Source organism: Ictidomys tridecemlineatus, chromosome 12, assembly GCF_052094955.1.
Source record: "Ictidomys tridecemlineatus isolate mIctTri1 chromosome 12, mIctTri1.hap1, whole genome shotgun sequence".
NCBI classification, from domain to species: domain Eukaryota; kingdom Metazoa; phylum Chordata; class Mammalia; order Rodentia; family Sciuridae; genus Ictidomys; species Ictidomys tridecemlineatus.
Genome location: NC_135488.1, coordinates 117232210 through 117239900, shown reverse-complemented (window position 1 = coordinate 117239900; position 7691 = coordinate 117232210). Strand labels below are relative to the sequence as shown.

The window sequence follows — 7691 nt, the reverse complement described above, 5'->3', positions numbered from 1 at the left end:
CTCCCTCACACCTTCCACCCACCACGCTTCTCGTGCAGATGAATGCACACAGCCGTCATGCCCTGTGTGCCCCTCTATGGGGAGGAGGATCGGGATGGGCTTAGAAGCCCATTCCTCTAACCCACTGAGGAGGATGGGTAAATGAACTCAGGACATGGGTACAGAGAGCACCCACCATTGTTTGTCCCTTTGTGATTTCTTTTTACTTGGGCTTTTTGCCACTAGAACAGCCAGGCTGGGGGAGCAGAGGAACGGTGCCCTCTGAGGCCTGGAGTTCTGGCTTCTCCTTTATTTTAGAGCGGCCGCTCCCCTCGGAAGTTCTCCCATTAGTGTTGTTTTGAGGCAAAGGCATTTTGTCCCCTGCTGAACAGCAAATGTGCTGCTTAATCCTTTAGCACCTCTGCTCAAAATAAATAGTGCTCAAAAATGAGTGTGGCTCAGGGGCCACTTTTGAAATCTTAAGCCAAAAAGTGACTAATTTGGAATTTCCTGTTTAGTGCCAGAATAGCAGGGCAGATACTGGGCTGGTGGCTCTGGGTGGGGGATGGAGGTCCCCTTTCATTCCATCAAAGCTAGAAGTCATCCTCAGCCTGGCTGCTGTGAAGAACACACACAAAGGCTGGGTGGGATTCCTGCTGGTTTTCTGGGAAGATGCTTTCATTAAGCAGAGGGAAAAGCAAAAGACCTTTCCTGTGTTTGGCCAGGAGCTGGAGACATGCAGTAACCTTGACCTTGGGGATCTCAGAAGACACCCAGCTCCCCAGCAGACCACCGTGGGCTGTGTGCTATGCACTGTGATCACAAACTGCAGTGGGGTCCCAGATGAGGAGTCCGCTCTGCTGTACATTAAGGATGACGTCGCAGAGCTACACTCTCACTACCACTTGAACAGCACATGGCCTTTGCCCAGCAGTTCAATGAGAACCGTCCCTCCAAGCAACCAGAATAGCCTCTCAGTGCTGGTGGGCAGTTCTACACGGTGTCCCTGGCATGCTGGCAAGCCCGGGCTCACAGAGAGGAAGAGGTGAAGGGCTCTGGGGTGCACAAGGGCCAGCAGAGAGCTCAGCTGACCTGCTGAGGTGGCCAAAGGCCACTCTTTTGAGATGGTGTGCTAGGCACTGCTATAGACCACACCTTTGTTATGTTCTCCAACACAGAAGCGAGCAGACCAGTCTTCCCCAGTTCAGAGTAAATAATTCAAGAACTTCAGCCTGCTGCGAGCAGTGCACAAGATGAGCCATGTTGCCGGTCCTCGCTGTGCCAGACTGGGAGGCTGCCCGGGGCAGGGCTCTTGGGAAGCTGCTCTGAGGACCTGGTTTTTGAGCGACAGCTCCTTGGTCATCAGCTGGCCTGGGGGTCTGGTGCTGTCAGTAAAAGAAAGTCCAGACTGAAGCTCTAACTGTCCGAGAGGGGACTAGTGAGCAGCAGGCACCCTCTGACCGCCTGCTCAGGAGAGGAAGGGCTCAAGGTCCCTTCTGTCCCATTCCTGCCCAAAAGGATGCCCCGCAGCATCCTGAGGAAGTCCAGACCAAGGCAAGCTGAGCCAAGGCCTACAGAGCAACGGGCCTGTGGTCTCCTGTCTCCTGGATGTGTGACAGGACGGTACCGCGACTTCCTGACTTCAGTCCTCCTGCAGGACGATGAGACACAGCTGGTTCTGGAAACCCACACAGTCTCACTGGAGTTTCAGGGTAAAACATTTCTCGTGTGCAGCTACTCTTAAAAGGTTCAGAGAAGCCATACAGGTGGGTGTGTGTGTATGCAAGAGGGAGAGAGGGGGGGAGAGAGAGAGAGAAGGATGAAGCGGAAGAGCAAAGGGGGCCAAGGCTGACTTTTGAACAATCTGGGTGAGCAGCATCAGGAATTTTCTGTGCTATTCTTTAAACTGTTTTAAAGTCTGAAATATGTCAACATAAAAAAAAAAAAAAGACTAGAATTTGAGATGTGACAGGCCCTGATGAGACCTGAAGAAGGGGTTGACTAGAAGCCTGGGGAAATGTGTGGGTCAGAGAAGGATGAGCCTCTGGAGTGGCGGGGACTGGGGGTGGGGGAAGAACAGCTCAAGCTCAAGAGAGCGGACACAGAGGTGGCCTGGGGCGCGGTCCAGCTCCAGCTCAGCCTTCAGCATCCTGAGGTGAGTTTTCGGTTCTGAGGCTGCACGGCCTCCTTTACTTCCCTCTGCACCGAGGAGCCTGTGAGTCCTGGCCCTCCGCCTCCCTGGGCCTGCAGGGCATGAGGGGGCCGCGGGACTCCAGGAAGCCAGGGGGCTCCTCTCCCCCTGAGCCCCTGTCCACGGCAAGGCCTCACCAGGCTTCCCATGTCACTCGTCCCTTGCCCTCTTCCCCCTATGCCTGCAGCTGTGTCCAGTTCGGTTTTCTACCTAGAAGCTGCCCCATCCCTGACCACGGCCATGTGCCACTGTGCCAGAACCACTGTGTGCCGTCTCAATGACCCTGGCTGCCACCCAGGACCTCCGAGCTAGGGGTCTGCCCTGCCACCCACACGGAAGTTGTTGGGAAGCACGCGGTGAAGTCAGGGCCCTGCCAGGACGGCTAGCTGTGGCTCAGGAGGAGCTTGCCACTCCCCGGCGGCATCGGTGGCCACGTGGCCGCTCATCTCTCAAGGGCCGGTGGCCGATCCATATTTCTTTGTCTAGCAGTGCGTGGCTTCACAGTGCAGGTTGAGACAGTTCTGGCAACAGCTTGAAGTTCCATCTGGCTAATGGAGAACTCGCTCTCTGGGTACATATTGGTGCCTCACCGCAGTCTTCTTGGGATGACAGCTGGGGCACTTTGCTGTGCTCAGCCTGCTGAGCAGTGTGCAATCTGATTCATCCTCTCCGACCTGAGAAAGCTGAATTCCCCATTGAGAGCCACTGTGAAATGCCCCATTGTGAAGGCAGCCGCATCCACCAACAATGAATGGCCGCCAATTTGGGGCTATTTAAATTGAAAGTCAAAGGTCCGGCTGTATCTTTCCCATCGAAGATTAAATCCCTCATTCCAGGAAAAGGGAGAGTGAAGCTCCTATTATCAGGAAACTATAGGAGGAACCATAAACCAGTGACTCCGGTGCTCTTTTCCAATTAGGCTTATGTAACTTACAGCAAGAAACACTTAGCTGATGGCTTAAATAGTTTTATTCCCCCTTGATTATATACAGAAGAAATCCACTGGTGCTGATTCAACCAGGTCCAATGGCTTGGGCTGGGCCAGTTTATTAATCTCTGCACTGAGACCCTCCAATTTCCCGACACTTATAAAACCCAATCCCAGGTTTTCATCTGGAAGACCAGACCTCCCATCCACGGACCCCATGCTGCCTGTGGGATCCTCTCTCACTGCTCCCACCTAGCCCCTGGGGCAACTCCCCGCCTCTGACATTTTTACTTATTTGTGTTTGTGTTCCCCAAACCTTTCCAGGTATGAGGCCCGAGTGGCATCCCCAGGGCTTTCTAATCAGCGTCTTGGACATGATCATCACATTGAAAATAGATCAGCATTCAAATCCTGGTACTGCCCTTTGCTAGCTAAATATATCAAAGATTTACTTCAACCTCTCTGATCCTCAATTTTATTTCCTGTAGAAATGAGATGCCCATCTCACAGGGCACTTTCTATTATTGGAGCAAACCTTCAGTTAACCCCTGCACGCAAAGAGTCCCAGCAGAGGACGTAGCTCAGAGAAGCTGGCTCCATGTTCCCCCACCTCCTTGAGCCCCTCAAGGACCCTCTACAAGGCCTCTTCCGCTACCTAGACCCGTGGGTCGGCCCTGCCCTGGGTCAAACCCAGAACCCAGCTCCACTCGGCACTGTTGTCCCCTTGTTCTGTGGGAAATCTCCTTCTGGGCCGCTGGGGCGGGGCGGGCCCTTGCTCTTTCCTCTGCTGTTCCCACACGATTTTATTTAAAAAACCCAAACTGACGTCCCATAGTCAGTGTTTGAAGTGTGTCTCTGTGAGGCTGTGAATTGAATAATGTGTCTTACTGATAGAAAGAGGAACACTCCTCTCAATTTCTGTTAAATATGTAAATGAGCCAATTTGCAGTAGATAATAGGGTGCCCCACCACCCAGCAGGTCTTTAATAAGCAGGCCTGACAGCAGCAGGGACTGTTCCCAAAATTCTTGGGTTTCAATGCAAAGGACAAACAGAAAGAGTTCCCCTGGCTTATTTGTCTCCTCTTCCTTCTCCTTTCTCTTCTCTTATTATCCATGACAGTGCCCAGGCTCTCCGCTGGAAGAAGTATTGCTGTTTTTACACCTTCCACCACCCACAACAACCTAGATTATTGAGCACATATTTTTGGTCCTAAAAACATGGAAGCCAAAGTCTCAATACTATCTTCTTCTGTATTCCTTGATGTACTTCCATGTGTTTTTTTACAACACGTGGTTTTGATATGTGTGCACGGTCAAATTAATACGACATGGTGCCAGAGTGCACGGTACCATCACTGGCTGTCTCTCGGTGGATCTTAGTCCCAGTGCCACACCATTTCCTCAGGCTGTGCCTGAGCTCTAGACTCAGTCATTCAGCTTGTCTGCAACCAGCCCTTTGACCACACCTACTATTTACTCCCCTACCCCCAGCCCTGGAAATCACCATTCTTTCTGTTTCTACATATCTAACTTATATTCCCCATAAAAGTGACACACAGTATTTTTCTTTCAAGGTCTGGCTCATTTCACTTAATATGCCATCTTCTAGATTCATCTGCGTTGTTGCAAATGGCAGGATTTTCATGTTTTTTTTAAGGCTGAATGATATTCCTGAGTGTGTGTGTGTGTGTGTGTGTGTGTGTGTGTGTGTGTGCCATGATCTTGTCATCCATTTTCCTTCGACAGACGATTGGGTTGTTTTCATATCTTGGCTGTTATGAATTGTGCCGCAATATTTAATTTACACTTATTGAAGCTCCCATTTCCCTTTTCCTTCCTTGACTCCTTTTCATAATTCTAAGTTCCTTTCACATCCCGCCACCCTATTGAACCTGCACAAACACTGGATACTGGTTTGCCACTGCCCACTTCTTTCCACATATTCAATTATACTGCATGAGTACTTGTTTACAGTAATTAATTCATTGGTCCTATAATAAGCACTTACTGAATACTGGAGTTACGCTAAATGCTGAGATGTCCAGCGTGTGCATCCACATGGAGCTCTTGGGAAATCAGACATGACGGTCAGTTCTGAGTAAAGGAGATGTGAAGGGCAGAGACGGGGTGTGCAGTCCAAGGAGAAGTGACCCTACTGGCATTTTTTTGTTTATCTTTAAGAGATTTCTGAGGAATATAAACCATTGTCAATGTTATATACAAAAATATATTGTGAACATTTGTGTAAATAGAAACTGCATTTTTTTCTCTTTCTCTAGTGAACTTTACTGAGGAATAATTTACCTGTCACGGAATTTGCAATTTTCCCTTTGCCCAGTTTGTGAGACTTGACATGGGTAGACATCTCCTCTTTTTTGATCAGTCCCTTCTGTTCCTTATTGATGCCGCCTTTGCCTGCCTTAGGATTATGGGAACTTTCCTTGTGTTTTCTTCAGAGGATAAATTGTCACATTTGCATCCGTGAGCCATTTGGAACTGCGGTAGGGGCAGAGGTGATTTTTTCCACCTGTTCCAGGAACATGTGTTGACAAAATTATTCTTTCCCTCATTAAATCACTTTGGCAATTGCCCAGAAACACTAATTTTAATATCAAATAAGAAAATACCGTTTCTAAATGTTGCTATCGGAACAAGATAAATTCAATAATGTTTTAAGTCACTTTCAATTTTATTATTCATAATTACACATATTGCAAATTTAGTTTGCCTACGAGTGTGAAACTCCAGTCAATCTATAATGTTTTATCCACTTATTTATTCCATTAGCATTTGCCATACTTCACGGGTTCAAAACTAATAGAACAGGACACTTCTCTTGGTCATTGAAAATGCTGACAGGCGCCTCCGTCTTGCCAGCCAGGCAGGCGGGCAGGCACAAGGCCTGGCATGTAGAGCTGTTCCCAGGATGCTGCAGGCCCAGGAAGGCACCCAGGAGCCTGGCACAGCAAGGAGAGGAGCCACAGGCCTGGGCCAGAAGCTGGGGGTCACACTCAGGGCTGTGTGGGTGCCCCCGCGTGCAGGCCTGCTGCTTTGATGACCGGAGGGCCTGGGGTCCTGCTGGGCTCCTGAACACTGCAATGGGAGGTGGTAGGTGCCTGGGTGTGGCCAGTGTGCCCTGGGCCTGCTGGGCACCGTGCTGGAAAGCATGCCCTGAGCTCAGGGGCTGGTTTCTATGTGGGGCGAGGGGTCTGACAGAGCTGCGAAGTGGAAAGAGAAGGGGCCATAGGCAGTCCTGCCTCATCGTGTCCAGTCTGTGTCGCTGCCCTCAGGAAGCGGCCCGCAGGAGAGGGCTCCTCCCTCCCGCCAGCCCAGCAGGCCAGGGTAGGCAGCACAGGGGCTCCTCAAATACTGTCCAGGGACCCCGCCAGTTGGGCAAACGGAATCTTGACCAGGAGAGGGCACTGGGCACGGTGTGGTCAACCCGGGGTCCAGATTCATAGACATGCGCATGACAGATGCTGGCAGAGAGCAGCAGAGGGAAGAGCGCGAGGTGGTGATGGGGGGAGCTGACTCGTGCTGGTCGGGGAGTCCCTCCGACCTCATGGAGACTCCAGCAAGGGCCTCTGAGAGCGTCCTTCCTGTCACTAAATATAACCCGTGTCCGACTCTGGCGTCCTGGATTCTAACTACCCCCCCACTTTCCCCAGGTCTCCCCATGTCCCCTCTTGAAGTCCTCTTGGTTCCTTCAGGGATGGGCCACTGGTGTGGACCCTGTGAAGCCTTGGTGACGGCATTGCCTGTTCAGGTGGGCAGGGGTCGGAAACGGACCAGCCCACTGGACAGTGTGAGATGGGCTCAGGAGGTGCAGTTGCCAGCCAGGTCCACAGGAACCTGACCCGGAGGGAAGCAAGGGCAGCTCTGGAGGCCCGGAGCCCGTGGATGCAGTACCAGTTCAACTGCGGATGCGCCAGTGCTGACCGCGGGCACTGCCCAGTCCCCAACCCTCACCCATCTAACACTCAGGGGCCCTGGCCACCCCTTCTTGAATGAGCTGGTGAGCTGGTGCAGGGTTGGGACTCTGCTCCTAGGATGCTCAGAGGTGCATGGCGGAGCATTTGGGGAACACCAGGGGACGGCGCGTCTTCACAGAGGCCAGTCAGGATGACCCAGTGGACAGAGCGCAGTAGTCACTCCCTGGGCTCCTCAGACACAGGGAATGTCTGCTGCCACTTTCCAGAGGAAGTGCTAAGAGACCAAAGGACATCTGATTCCCCATGTGGAAGCCTGGGTCCTGCCTCTCGTCCCCACCCTGTGGTGTCCAGGTCACCAGCGAGCCTGGGTCTTCCACTCTGTGCTCCTCTCCGTGGTCAAGCCTCTGCCACCTCTTTCCCCACAGGATTGGCACAGCCCTCTGTCCTCAGCTCGAATGTGAATGTGTCTCCTCTGTGCTCCTAAGAACGGAGGGGACACTGCTCTTTCCCCATGTCTGACTTTGACTTCCTCAGCAGGCATCCAGGGGAGACCCTTCCTGGCAGCTGGCTCGGAGCTGGGGAGGCGTGGGCAGTGGGATGAAGGAGACGTGGGCGGCAGCTGGGACTCCCCACCCGACAGGTGCTGTGCCTTCCCCTCAC

At 52.1% G+C, this 7691-nt stretch overlaps 1 long non-coding RNA gene across 1 annotated transcript in view; it reads left to right on the top strand.

The window, feature by feature from the left end:
- LOC110598355 (uncharacterized) overlaps nucleotides 1–2026 on the top strand; it is a 109117-nt gene extending 107091 nt beyond the window's left edge. Inside the window, exon 5 of the long non-coding RNA XR_013429304.1 lies at nucleotides 705–2026. This is a non-coding gene — a long non-coding RNA (uncharacterized LOC110598355). The remainder of the gene's footprint in view (nucleotides 1–704) is intronic.
- The last annotated feature ends 5665 nt before the right edge of the window (nucleotides 2027–7691 follow it).